The 15,473-nt window shown below is 44.5% G+C and overlaps 1 long non-coding RNA gene across 1 annotated transcript; it reads right to left on the reverse strand.

The window, feature by feature from the left end:
- Positions 1-2,023: 2,023 nt before the first annotated feature.
- Positions 2,024-6,567, reverse strand: LOC117448589 (uncharacterized). Its single transcript, XR_004552339.1, has 3 exons — positions 6,346-6,567; positions 6,015-6,066; positions 2,024-3,791 (listed from the first exon to the last, which is right to left on the reverse strand). It is a non-coding gene; the product is annotated as an uncharacterized lncRNA (long non-coding RNA).
- Between the last annotated feature and the right edge of the window lie 8,906 nt (positions 6,568-15,473).

Genomic DNA, 15,473 nt, shown 5'->3' on the forward strand with positions numbered 1-15,473 from the left:
AGCAAAAGTCTGATCATTGAGAAAGAAGAAACAAGAACTGCAAACAAAAACCTATGTTAAAACAAAGAAAAAATACTTATAGTTTACATGATTACTAGGGCTGTCAGTCGATTAAAATATTTAATCGCGATTAATCGCATGATTGTCCATAGTTAATCGCGATTAATAGCAAATTAATCGCACATTTTTTATCTGTTCTAAATGTACCTTAGAGGGATATTTTTTAATTAAGTTTTTAATACTCTTATCAACATATGAGTGGACAAATATGCTTTATGCTAATGTTTATTATCATTTGAACAATGACAAATATTCTCATGAATATTAAACACAACAACCTCTGAACATTACAAATATTCGCCTCAATTCAACCTGGAACCTCTCTCATACAATAATACAATACAAATGGTGTGTGTGTGTGTGTGTGTGTGTGTGTGTGTGTGTGTGTGTGTGTGTGTGAGATCGTTGGAGCTATGTGCAGCTCAAGGCATATGCTCGAACGGGAGCTGCCTGGACGCTGCAATCATGTTGCGCACTATCCTTGCTGAGTGTGCAGACTTTTTGTCCCACTGTCTGGCTTCCTGCATAAAGTGAAGTGCTCGGCGAAATGTCGCTCCTCTGTTTTCATTGAAACAGCTCCTTATATCCGTTAGCGCATCTAGCTAGCACCAGATGCTAACAACAACAACAACACACTCGCTCGCTCGTGCCACACATACACACACCCTCCCGGTCCTCCCGATGGCCAGTCGGTGCCTGCCGGTGAGCGTGGAAGTGTGGTCTGCCACAAGCGGGCAGCAGGAGCGGGGCTGTCAGCATCAGCTTGTCTAATGTATTTTAAACTCGATGCTCTCTGAAACTACGGGGCGACCGAGGACAAAAAATACACATGCGTTAATCGCGTTAAAATAATTAGTGGCGTTAATTTTTTATTATTAACGCGTTAACTTGACAGCCCTAATGATTAGACAATTGATTTGTTTGCAACTTATAGTTTTATTTTTGAAATTTATTTTATTTTGCTTGACTTAGTTTTTTTTTCTTTTAAACTCATATTTTTGCTTTATTCTGAGAAAGTGTTGCTTTATCTTTATGATACACAACTAATCCCATACAAGAGAGTGCTGCAGCAAGAGCAAAAGTCTGATCATTGAGAAAGAAGAAACAAGAACGGCAAACAAAAACCTATGTTAAAACAAAGAAAAAATACTTGTAGTTTACATGATTACACAAATGATTTGTTTGCAACTTATAGTTTTATTTTTTATTTTATTTTGCTTGACTCAGTTTTTTTCTTTTAAACTCATAGTTTTGCTTTATTCTGAGAAAGTGTTGCTTTATCTTTATGATACAAAACTAATCCCATACTTTCCCACCATTTGTGTGGATGTTGAATAACACATCAATAACACACTTACAGTAATGCTTGCTTTAGCCAGTCAGCTCCCAGCACTGCAAATGTTTTGGCAAAGTCACTGAAACAGCAAACAGCTTTTTCCGTTCTTTAGATTTTGTTCCTGTAGAACAGTTGATTTATCATTACATAACTAGTGTACCATAATCATTAAGTAGAAACCATCACTTGAGATACATTACATTTTTGTTTAACAAATCTATTTTACAGGAATGCTATAAATGTTGCATTTTTTCAAGACCATTTTTGTGCTATGAGATACATTGCACTTTTTGTAACTATTTATTTATTTTCAAATGTCCACTGCAGAGAGAAGAGAGAGTCAATTAAAACATTAGACGGTAATAGATTGTAGTACTGTACCTTCTGCATTTTCTAAAATCAATGCAGGCCTGCACGGGAAACACTCTTGTGTAAAAACACACAAACTCAGACCTTGGCACTGAAGCAAACAGAAGCTGACTCATTAAAAAACTAAAGATCTGACATTAAAACTCTGCTGTACAAATTCAATTGAAAATGTTTTTGTGGTGGAAATTCCACACTTAATCACCTTCTGGTAAGAAAAGAACACATATACAAGCTTAAACCAAAGTTGTGTCATTTTAATAAAAGGTTATAGCATTTAACAGAATCAATCTTATTTCCAGCTGGAAAGGACAGATAACCCGTTCCACTGATGTGGAAAGGACATCTGACCCGGTTACACAGAAAAGCAATATCATTTATACAGAGGAGAGAGCAACAGATGGGAAGGGGAACAGCCAATGAAATTCTACATTACAGGGGATTGAAGATTGGTGGCTAGACAGCAGTGGCGGTTCTAGACCAATTTTACTGGGGGGGCCAGGCTGGGGCAGTTATTTCATGAGAGGGGCACAATACAAGCGGGTTAAAAAGACAAAGACAGTATAAAGTAATTGTGTAAAATAAACATAAAATACAGTAATTAGTATTTGTTTTTGTAAAGGTATTTGTCTTGGTAAATTGAAGTTACAATCCTTTGTTTCAGTCATTTTTTTCATTTAGAGTATATGTTTTAGTAACTTTTAAGTGACAATTTAATAAAAAAACATAAACAGTATTTGCTTTTATATAAGGTAATGAACAGTTTAATCTCCACTACATCCGGGTCTCTGATTTGATTTAGTTCCAATAAATCGTAATATTGTAACCTTTTTTTGGAGGGGGGCCACAGGGGGGTTCCTGATCAGTGTTACAGGGGCACTGGCCCCTGTTGTATTTTTTTAGAAAGTCTATTCTTTGCTTGAGGTGTCTCTGGCACAAGGCACAAGACCTGGCCAGCCATGAAACACAAGAACTAGAGTTTTATGGAAAACATTTTTCATACCGTGAGACAACGGAACAAAGGATGAAGTTGTTTTTTATACATTTTTTGGTGTGTCTCATTGACAGAATATGCATCACAGTTCTTCATAAAAAGTAAATCAATGCGTTTACACTTGATTGTACTTTTTTTCTGTTCACCAAACAACGTCATGGCAAGGGAAATATTGATAATTGCAGAAATGAGTTATAAAGAAAATGATACACATCGTTTATTGAGTTGAGGCATGTTCCCATCACTTACTTGATTCACCAATGCATTGATGATTGAGCTGCTAAAGGTCAGACAGGGACAAAACATGTTCAAAAACTTTATGGACTAATCCATGCTTCCAGATAAAATAGATATGTATTAGATACAGCCAAACAAATGAATACACATGTTAAAACTGGGTTACATTAAAGTTTGTTATCAAAACTAAAATACAGTATTTTATTCACCTATGCCATACTATACACTACACACAAGGACACCTGTATCAAGATCATGGTAATCACTTTAACAACTTTATCTGATTTGTTTGTTTTGCGTGGCGTTAAATCAGATTTCTAATTTCAAACTTTGTAGCAATGCTGCCCTCTTCTGGAAAGCTGAAGCAGTGCTTCAAACCCCTTGAGTTGGAGCAGTGGGTCCTGCTGGTGTTCAGTGAAAGCAAGTTAATCGTTGAATGATTTACATTTATGATTAAAGTTTAAACTGTGACACTGCAGGCATTACTTTTTTAGTTGAGGACATAAACTACACACTCCTTAGTTGAATAGGAAAGTAAAATGCACTTCTCAGTTGTGTACACTCTCACTCAATTGATGTACATTGAGAAAGTAAGGATTCACCATACATACATTGAGCTTATGACGGAACTCAAACAATTGTTCCAAATTGTCCTTGATGTAAGGGTCCCTTGTAGATGCTTTTTGGGGTAAGGGCTTCCTGGATAGTCATTTGACAGCAAGCCCAGACCGCAAAAAGACCTGAAAAGAACAAAACTGCTTATTGATGGCGGACGATCATACACAGCTGATCCAGTATCTGAAACACAAAGTCGCAGATCTATTAGACTGAACGTAAATTGAGAACAAAATTAGTCATGTACTGTAACAACAACCTCCATTTGCATTGTTTGTTTTCAACATCTTCTATTGGATTTCTCAGATAGAATATCAATTTGACACAAACGTCAAGCTTTAAAAAATAATAATTTTCACATTTGAATAGCCCTCTTTTGTTATTATCAACTCTATTGGCTATTTCAGTTTGTATGGGTGAGCACTGACTGACACAAACGCATTACACTTATTCAACTAAAATGAAATAAAACATTTACATGTGCAGATATGTTCAGTATAACCCATTCCAGTAGGCCTCACTCTCATGGACTTCAGTGTGTATACCATTTGTTATACGTTGTCCATAAGACCAACAAAACAAGTGTAAAACATATCATATGTTAGCATCCAGAACCTTTTATGTGAATATGTTCTAGCACATTTCATTTTGATTATATGAATAATCCTTTTCTTAAAGTAGGAGGTTAATGTTAGCAGGTCCACACCAGCGTGTACAACCTAAATGTATCTCTGATTTCAGCTTATTTTAGAGTTTAAGGAGGGAATATGGATCATGTATGATTATAGTCTGAAGTTAACAAAGCATACAATCTGTCATTGATCATAAATGCTTGAACAATACAATAGCAACAAACTAAATGGGATAGGTGGCTAATTATAAAGCATAGGAGGCAATTGCAACACACCAAACCTAATCCACATGCACAAATGTACCATCATTAAGCCTATTAATTATTAGACAAACAAGGAATCCCTTTTATAGAAATTATTACATTGAAAAAACTAAATCTTGAAATTGTGCTAAATTCAGGTTTCTACGCATTCCTGTTTGTGATTTACCTTTACACCTTACACCTTCAGAAAGCCAGTTACTGACAATGGGTGTAATGGTTAATGTAACAATATAAAGTTAAAATAAACGTTTGAGATTTATATTTTTTGCTTCTCCATCAACAAGGAGAACTCCATGACACTGAGCATGTGAATAACACAATAATGTCCAAGAGCATGCACTTAGTACGTTTCCTACAGAATACAAGAATGACGTACTGTTTGTGAAATAGAAAAGGTAAAAAAAGTCAAAAGATTAGCATGATGTATCCAATTATAGGTCAGAACAAAGCGAGAGAGGGAAAATGTGGGTTTCAGAAGATCAGATGTCAATTGTGTATCCAAAAGTTATTGTTAAGGTAAGATTGTGCATGAAGACAAATACTCAGATATTATTTATCCAACCGAATACAACACTGATGTTTTAATAGTGGACAGCAGACGTCAAACCAATAGCCACAGAGTCAAATCTTGATATCATGTGTTGGGCCTTTCATTGATTAAAAGGTAAAATATCAGTATCAGTGCTGTACTTTTCACTACGTAACTATGAAAGGAAGAGTTATCTGAAATGTTTTATGAAGTGCTACAGCCAAATAAAGCTGCAGCCCGTGCAGACAAAAGGACAGAGAAGAGTGGACCACACTGGATGATCTTCATGTGAGCTGTCCATGGTCATACCAACCCTGCCGGTAAACGCCCTAAACCCCCCCCCCCCCCCACTTCCTCTCACGACACTGTGCATGTGAGTGTGTGTGTGTTCAAAACTCTGTCTGTCTGTTTTTCTGTCTGTCAGATTGTGTCCAACAAAGTGTGTGTGTGTGTGTGTGTGTGTGTGTGTGTGTGTGTGTGTGTGTGTGTCTATGCAGGATCTTCTTGCTGCATGCATCACTCCTGGGGTTTTTCTTGTAGCGAGGGGTTGCACTGTAAATTCATCCTGCCTTTACCCACGTAGGCTGGCCAGCAGACTTACTAGCCAGTGAAAAATAACCGCTATGTGGATGTGCTCGCTATCAGTGTGCAATAAACACACATAAATGACACCACTATCACCTGACAAACATTTTGAACTTTCACTCTAAAGAGAAGATCCACAGGCGAATTCAAAGTTTTGGAAAATACGAAATCTCCACGCATCACCAACGTTTGGCTGTGCGCGTCGGCAGGTCGCCGAGCCACCATGACGCGCACAATCTGGAGCCACAATAACTGATATGCCATTTACTACAATATACATCCTGGTCAGAGTTGTAAAGAGAAAGGCTGGCACAAGAAACAGCATCAAGTTAAATGCAAGAATAAACTGCCAATAGATGTATTAATTAATGATATGTTGGATGAGGGTGCTCGTTACCTCTGCGCGTCTAGATGCGAGCGCTTGGAATAGGTCGGGATTGTGTAAAGCCCTTGGGAGAAAGAAAGGATCAGATTAAAATAAAATGCAAATAAAACAGAGTATAATCACATGAAGATTTTTTTGAGAGATATAGACAGCACATATTGTTAAGCAGGGAACACAACACACCACACATAGATCATACGAAGAACAAACAGCCGGAGCTGTGTACGCTACATCACATCAAATCACTACAACGAAGATTTTCTCGAAAACGTTATTACTAGTGACTCGCAGTCACTGTATGCGCTTTGGATGAGGAGGGAAAAAAACATCCTTATATACACACCTCCCTTACTATCGCTGCTGCTCGAAGGGTTGGGACGACGTGATGCCACTGTGATCCTTTTCACTTCTGCATTTGGATTCACCTCTATTTTCGTTGAATTTTGGAGGAAATATACTTCCATTTTGTACTCGTTTCCATCCTTTCTGTATAGGAAATATTACAAAAGCCCCAAATGGAAGCCACTCAATTCCTCCAGTCTGCGATTGACCCGCATTGACGTCATTGCGTCATTAGGTCTCCCCTGGAAACACGGGGCTCCCAAAAATAGCAACACATTAATTCAGCCTGCGCTGGGGTTGGCTTGGCGGGGGTGACTATTTGTATCAATCCATAACCCCTCCTCTGATTCTAAGCAATAATACAGTGCTCTCTCTCACACCCCCCTATCTCTCCTAAGGACGAGCTGATCACGACTCACGGCTATTTTTGGAAAGAGAGAGAGAGAGAGAGAGAGAGAGAGAGAGAGAGAGAGAGAGAGAGAGAGAAAGAGAGAGAGAAAGAGAGAGAGAAAGAGAGAGAGAACGGTGGGTGTGATGAGAGACGCCCGCACCTCTGCTCTCCTCTCTGCTGGCTGGCTGAGAAACAGAAACAGCACCACGGGGATAAAAATAGCAAAAGAGCGGTCATCCAGTGGGAGGAGAGGCAAGACCCGAAACCTATTTTAACTGCCATCAAATGAAGAAAGGCCATCAGCCACAGTGGGCAGCCTGTCACTCCGATGTGGTCTGTGTATCCGTTCATTCAGTTTGCAAAACCACACAGGCTTGGTCTTCATTCATTCAACCATTAATTCATTCAGTCATTCATTCATTGTAATCGAGAATTATTCTTTCACTCGGTTGATTAATATAATGTGCAAGGCCAAGCTAGCCAATAGCACTGTCACACTGAGTTGAAATCTTCCAGCTGTCCACTAATGGCATCATCTTGTTTGCCCCTTAAAGCCTCATTCACTTATAAAGCACATATGACTCAAAACAGGAGAGATGCTACAACCTGATATTGTGCATGTTTCACATTGATTTCAGGCTCATGTGAGCATTGTTTACTGTATTGTTTGTGTCTTATGGCACATCCAATTTACATAAAATCTAAACCTTTCTCTATTAACTAAATAAGTAAACACATCAAAATCATATTGCCATCAACTTTTCTCACAGCTTTTCATGTTCATATACGCTGGGTGAACATCTTTTTTTAAGGCTGTTGCTTTATTAATAATGGCCATCTCTAATATAACAGCTATTCCACTATATTGATAGTGGTTGCTGAGGTCCCAATCGTTAATCTTTAACTGCTGATGCCATCTACTGGTTATTTAATAGAACATATAATAGAACAACACACTCTCACTCCATAATCGTCCAGGAGTGATGCTTGGTCAGGGTCCCGTGGCGTGCAGTTGTGACGCTCCTAGGCTCTTTCAGCTTCATAAAGGGACGCAAATAGCTTTCAACTGATTTCAATGTATTCCCATCTGCGGCGGGATTTGACGCTCATGGAAGCACGGCATTCGTTTGTGTCGGCTGCCCTTAAAGGCAATGTGAGCGTCCATTCCCATTGGATAACGGAGAATTGTACACCCGGAAATAAGTATTCCCCTTACTGTCGATTGATTTTACAGTGATATCTGCACTACTCATTGACTAAAAAACACCAGATTATCCTTGTTAATTACACAACATTGATTGGTTTAAATTGTGTGCAATGCCTTTGTATTTTTCCCCTTCGATTCGGAGAAACAAATATTTTTTCGGAGTAAAGGATGGCGTTTAGGACTACTCCATGTGCTCTGTTTGACAAGCTCCGTGATTAGCTCTCAAGCTCTGTGATTGGTTGACCTCCAACTGCAATTCCATTCATTCCAATGGCTGGCGTCTATGTCACGTGATCTTCAAATTTCTTCCTGCAGAAAAAAAAACATGGCTGAACTTCGTTCTCATTCATAACACTCCGTTTGATGTCTCACTATGGGATGCGCCTCAACGCGTATGCAAACAGAAGCATCAATCTCATTACGTCAATCCTGATTGGCTGGTGATCTTGACGTCTACGTCAGGGAATCCACCCACCCTTTAAAGAGCCTGTGACACCATCCCAACAACTGTTGTGCAATGAAATATTGGGCTACTAGTAATCTCGAACCGTCAGTTTAAAAAAGAAAAAGCGATACCGTTCCGTTAAATATCAATAATTTCGAACATCGCGGGGAAATTCCTTCACTCATTTTGAAGTTTTGGGGGAAGCCGGAAGTGACGTCAATGCGGGAACGCTTCGAGAGCCAAACACGGACAAAGTGTGTTGTTATGCGTAGAAATGGTGAATTACTGAGATTAGGCACGTTAATAACGTTTTAATGAAGTTGACTACAGTATATTCATATTTGTCAGTGCTTTCATGTCAATTCGGCGACATAAACATAAATGATCGTGGTGAAGATGATGATTACATTAGGATTACAAATCGGGAGTGAGAGCTGCTGAATTTCCTCCCGTCGGATGTGATATAAAAACAAATCGATTATTTTTGTGGTTGTAAACTCAAGTGGATGAAACTACATTTATTAGTGCTTTCATGTCAATTCGGCGAACATATGAACACATTAAATGATCGTTTGTTTGAGCTGGTCTGCATTTCCTGATGAGAAAACAAACCGATGCTTTTTGTAGTTGTAGTACACCAACAACATGGATTAAACGTGTGGTTTTTTTACCACAATGTTGGGGAAATTAATGGATAAAATGCACGGATTATTATTATTATTCCCACTCCGATCGGGACACTAGGTCCACCGTTTCCCCGCAGCGAGGCTCCCCCCGTTGACAGTTTACGTGGGCTGGGTGCAGTGGCGGACTGGCCATCGGGACGAATCCCGATGGGCCGGTACCGAAGTGGGCCGGTCGGATAAATCACCAGAACATCCCCCATAGGCGGCGCGTGAGGCTCAGGTTTGAGAAGGCTAAATAACTTATTTTACCTGACGCTGCCCGCCTCCGGCGTATATAGAAAATAGATGAACTCAGTGTGCGGAGTTTAAATCTCTCAAGTCATATTACAGAATAAAGGAAATACAGTTTAAACTGCCGTATGCAGAGAAGACGCCGACGTGTCGCACTTATCATTCATATTACATCATCAATCAGTCGATCATCGATCATATAATATCATAATATATCATATATTTCCTTATCTGAGTCAGCTTCTCCAGCCTCATCTGGCCGTGCAACACTCACAGTGTCACAGACTGTATGCAGAAGTATTATTTAACACATTATGTTGACGAAACACTCGAGACAAATGTAATTAAAGTCAGATCCACTCGTGTCTTAGACGTGAACGCGCTCTCAGCTGGAGAGAGAAACCCTGGCTTGATTTACCGAGTTGATAACCAGCGTCGTCGGACCGCTTAGCGAGATCTCGTTTGTTAGTTTGTTGTTGTTAGTTTGTTTGTTACTCAAACATATCCAGGGTCTGTTGAACTGGCTTCGTAGTAGGCTACAGGGCACAGGTGGCTAGCAGCGCTAATGTCAAAGACACAGACATTATACATTATATTTGTATTTTACCAGGATGCAGTGACACAAATATTTACATATTTACATTTACTATATACAGCACCTGCCGCCCCTGACATCCCCACTCCCCCCGTTGACAATTTACTAGCGGTACCGAAGTGGGCCGGTCGAGAGTCCCGGGATGATTTGTAGTCCCATTCCACCACTGGCTACATGACCATATGATCGCCCATATTGACGCACCTCATTCCTAAACTTAGAAGATACAACATAAACCGATCCTTCAGCCTCATATGAGCTCTCAGACACGTTCAAAATTAACCTGTCATCGCTGTCTGAGCTTGCTGCTGTGTGCACCATCGTGCGTTTACATCTGACTGTATATATATAAAGGTTTACATGCAGATGCTGGGATCCTGGACGGTGCAGCTGGAGCGCTGTGCCCGCAATGACGTCACCCATCATTTGGCGGGACTTGAAGAATCCGCGAGAAGATCCAGAAAATTGTCAACATTGAAGGCAGATTAATGGTTATCAAAGTACAAATATCCAAAATAAGTTCAGTAACGGTTTTCAAAGGGACAATATGTACTCAAATTGATGGGTTTGGATGATGGGGGAAAACCGTGTCACAGGCTCTTTAAGTAGCTTGCGCTACGTCGCAGCGTCATTCAAAATAAGCACCTCTTCTCGCTTCGCCTTAGCAAGAAGGGCCGTCTGGTGAGACATCTCACTTCATGTTACTCTGAGTCCTGGGGTTACGTAAGTAACCTATAGTCCTCATTCATAACACTCCGTTCGATGTCTCATTATGGGATATTGAAACTCCCGTATTGCTAGACATGCTTATCTCGAAAATCACCAAAACAACCAGAACTTAACAGGTAGAACCCTGTCTCAACACGGGGCCCAGCACTGCGCGGGCCACACTTGGAGCAGAGACATCTAGCCTGTAAAAGCGGACAAAAGTGAGTGGTGAGGACCAGCTCACTGCTGCACAAATGTCTTGGATGGAAACACCCTTGAACAAAGCCCAGGATGTAGCCAGTCCACGAGTAGAATGAGCACGCAGGCCCGTTGGTGCCTGCAAACCCTGACTCGTATAAGCCAGAGCAATCGCTTCCACAATCCAGTGGGAGAGCCGTTGCCTGGTAACGGGCTTACCCTTATGAGGGTTAGCCCATGATACAAAGAGTTGGTCATTGCATCGAAACTCTTTTGACCTGTCCATATGTGCGTAAAGCACGGACTGGGCACAGCAAATTCGGCCGCTGTTCCTCAGAGGAACACGGTGGCGGAGGAAATGCCTCAATGTCAATGGGGGTACATGAGCCAACCACCTTAGGTACAAAGGCAGGGTTGGGCTTCAGCAACACTCTCGTTTGCCCCGGGGCAAACTGAGTGCATGAAGGATGTACAGAGAGCGCATGAATGTCACTGACTCGCTTGGCAGATGCCAGAGCCGGTAACAACACTGTCTTCAGTGACAGGTGTTTCATGTCAGCTTCTTCCAAGGGTTCAAATGGAGGTCGAGTGAGCCCATCTAAAACCACTGCCAAGTCCCATAAGGGCACCAGTGACCTGGAAACAGAGAGGAGCCTGCGAGCCCCTTTCATAAAACGGCAGACCAAGGGATGTTGGCTAGCCGTCTTTCCCTCAAAGCCCACATGGCATGCAGCAATAGCAGCCAGGTACACTTTGATCGTAGAGAAAGCTCTGTGTTTTATCAATCAGGTCCTGTAGAAATGATAGAATCACCCCGACAGGACATTGAAAAGAGATGTGTCCTTTTTGAAGGCACCACTCCTCAAACACCCTCCACTTACAGTCATAGAGGGACCTGGTGTAGGAAGCTCTTGCACTCTGAATAGTGTTTATCACCTTCTGAGGGAGTCCCACTGTATTCAGGTTATACCACTCACGGGCCAGGCCCATAGTGCCAAGCGCTCTGGGTGTGGGTGAAAAATCGCCCCCCCCCGCCTGAGACAGTATGTCCCTGCGTAGCAGGAGCTGCCACGGCTGCCCTTACAGCAGCTGATATATCTCCGCCAGCCAGTACATTGCAGGCCAGTGTGGAGCTATTAGGATCAGTGTGTGGCGTTGTTCTCTCACTCTGGCCAGAGTTGGGGGTATCAGAGCCAGGGGTGGGAACGCGTACAGAAGGACCGGAGGCCAAACGTGCGTGAGCGCGTCCACGCCTAACGGTGCGTTTAAATCGCGCATTGAAAAGAACAGCTGACATTGAGCGTTTTCTTTTGATTCGAACAGATCCACCGCGGTCCGGCCGTAACGCACCCACAGCTGACTCACAATTATTGGATGTAGAGTCCAGTCTGCATATAGTGGTGCACCTCTGGACAGCAGATCCTTGCTGAGGTTCATCACTCCTGGTACGCAAACTCCTCAGAGAGAGGAGACGTCCGCAGCTCCATAAGATCAGTTTGCGTGCCAGCATGTGTAACTGGAGAGAACGCAACCCCCCTTGGCGGTTTATATACGATATTGTGGTCGTGTTGTCTGTCCTCACAAGGACATGATGTCCTCTGAGAAAAGGCAGAAACCGTTTCAGGGTGAGGAACACTGCTAAAAGCTCCAGATAATTTATGTGTGACCGTTGGAGGTCTCTGCTCCAGAGACCCCTCACAGGTCGACCTTCGTATATACCCCCCCAGCCCGTCAGGCATGCATCTGTGGTGACCACCTTCCGCGATAGTACAGCACCCATAGGCACGCCCCGTACTAGAAAAGTCGGGTGCAGCCAGTGGCGCAGTGCCATTACGAATTTCATAGTGACCATCATTCTCCGCGCGCCATGACGCACAGGGTTCAGTCTGAGGGCAGCTACCCAGCGCTGAAACTCCCTCATGTGTAAGCGTCCCAGTCGTACCACCAGGATGGCTGACGCCATGAGCCCCAGTAACCGCAGACATGATCTGAAGAGAACATATTTGCGTGGCTGGAAATGAGCGAGGCAAGCCCTGAAGGCTTTCACTCTCTCTGTTGACAGGCGGGCTGTAAAGGGCACCGAATTCAGGCGTAGGCCCAGGAAGAGTACAGTCTGGACTGGGGACAACATGCTCTTTTCTGTGTTTACGAAATTACGAAACCCAGGTCGAGCAGGTGTTTTACGAGGACATTCGTCTGCGTAATAGCTTCTTGCTCCGACTGTGCGAGAAGGAGCCAATCGTCCAGATAAGTTGCCAGGCGAATACCCTGTTGTCTTAACGGGGCTATCGCGGCTTCCGTACACCGTACAAACACTTGTGGGCTGAGAGACAGACCGAAGGGAAGTACTCTGTACTCGTAACAGACACCCTGAAAGGCGAACCTCAGATATTTCCTGTGTGGATAATATACTGGGATGTGGAAATACGCGTCTTTCAGGTCGACTGATGTGAACCAATTGTTTTGGCGCACGAGACGCAACAGAGATGTGTGAGTGAGCATTCTGAATTTGTATCTTTTGAGATATTTGTTCAGAGCCCTCAAATCTAGTATAGGCCGAATCCCGTTCCCTCCCCGTTTGGGAACGAGGAAATACTTGGAATAAAAGCCGCTCTGACTCTGTTCGGAGGGTATTATAGATATAGCCTTCTTGTCTAGTAGCGAGAGAATCTCTTGCTCTAGAATATGGGCCGACTCTCCCCGGGCTTGCGAATTCAGAATGCCCGAAAAGTGAGGGGGGTGACAGCGAATTGGAGTCTGTAATCCCGTGTTATTGTCTTGAAAACCCAAGCAGAATCTGTGAGCATCCTCCACTTTTCGCTTCTCAAAGCGAGTGGAGATGTCACATCTCTGTCGTCTGCCCTCTGTGTCTTTATTTGTTGTGTTATGGGGCCCTCTAGTGTCTGACCACGTTGGTACCCCAGGTTGACAACCACGGTCGACACTGCGCATGCGCGTGGCGGTGATGCCTTCACAGCCACGTCCATCGTCCGCCTTCTGAGAGAGGTAGCAGACACTCTTAGAAGGGGGGTAGACGTTAGACTGTTTATTGTTTTTATTGTCTTTCTTTTCATTTTTATTGACTGCGCCCTTGGCTTTAAGCTTGGAAACGACAGTGGAAAATGATTTATTAAAAGACAATAGTGATGACATGTGTTTGTGTGACTTAAACGAGCAGAGGAGCTTGCTGTCGTTGATATTAAGTCCATTTAGCTCATGGCGCGAACTTGAGGATGATGTTCACTCAAGGCGGCGGGAAGATGGGGGCATGGTTGCACCCCGGAAACACATGAGCATCTAACACTGGAACGTGTTCTGGAGCTGGAGAACAGGGAACTTCCAGCTCCTTTATCGAGGAGAGGAGAGGAGGCTGTCAGGCCGCCCTCTTCTTCTTCCTCGTCTGGTGGCTGAAAGTCTAGGCCGGCTGTGCCTGAGCGGCTGCTGCCGGAACCGGAGACTTTCTTGGCCAGCTCGTCCTCGCCTTGTGTCTTCTTCGAAGCTAGAGCGGAGCCAAATATGTCCTCGGGAACAATAGGCATGTCCAAGACGTCCTCTTTTTCCCGGTCTGGAAGGTTCATCAGGGTAAGCCACCTGGCTCTCTCCTGTACCACCATTATCTCCAGTGCTTTGCCCGTGGCTTGGACTGCACAGCGCTGCACACAGAGGCAAATGTCCGTGATCGCTGTGATTTCGTCCCACACGGCAGGCTCAGGTTTGATCGTCATGTCCTCGCAGAGCTCCGCCTGGGAGGCGGTCAGCAGCGAGGAGACGTTGAGAACCCTGGCGGACAAAGCTGTGGCTTTATAGGCTCGTTCGGTCATTGCTGACTGGAAGCGGTCTACCTTTGCTGGTAGCGTGGGGTTCCTGCTCGGTGCCAAAGCCAGCCGCGGTTGGAGGTGGGCTGCCATCAGCGGTTCCATGGGCGGCATGCGGACACAGAACTAGGGCCAACAGGGTGGGTGGAGGGGGTCTGGAGGACGGGCTTGGGCTGACAGCCCAGGGGCACAGCGGAGGACCCGTAAGGGGTCTCGGGCGGACGGCCCGGGGGCAAGGCAGAGTTTGAAAAGGGGGTTATGGAGGGGCGAAGGCAGTGGCAGGAAGAGTCAGGGAGCCGGGCCCGAGGGCGAGGACCGCGGCACTCAGGGGGCAGGGCTCGAGGGCGAAGACCGGCTCTCAGGGGGCCGGGCTCGAGGGCGAAGGCCGTGGCTCTCAGGGTCCGGGATCGAGGGTGAAGACTGCGGCTCTCAGGGGGCCGGGATCGAGGGTGAAGACTGCGGCTCTCAGAGGGCCGGGCTTGGGGGGCGAAGACCAGCCAGCTCCGGAGGCCGGGCAGGAAGACACTGACGGGACAGCGCCGGAGGCCGGGCAGGACCCGGTGTCGGAGCTGGTGGGACAGGCCTCGGCAGGATCCCCCACGGAAGAGAACCAGGACACGGGATTGGCAGGAACCCTGGCAGGAACCCTGGCAGGAGAGCAGTCGGCGGGACCTCCAACGGGACAGGACATAGGGTTGGCAGGACCCCCGGCAGGAGAGTAGTCGGCGGGACCCCCAACAGGACAGGACAAGGAGCTGGCAGGACCCCCGGCAGGAGAGCAGTTGGCGGGACCTCCAACGAGACAGGACAAGGAGCTGGCAGGTCCTCCGGCAGGAGAGTAGACGGCGGGACC

Source organism: Pseudochaenichthys georgianus, chromosome 6 (assembly GCF_902827115.2).
Source record: "Pseudochaenichthys georgianus chromosome 6, fPseGeo1.2, whole genome shotgun sequence".
NCBI lineage: Eukaryota > Metazoa > Chordata > Actinopteri > Perciformes > Channichthyidae > Pseudochaenichthys > Pseudochaenichthys georgianus.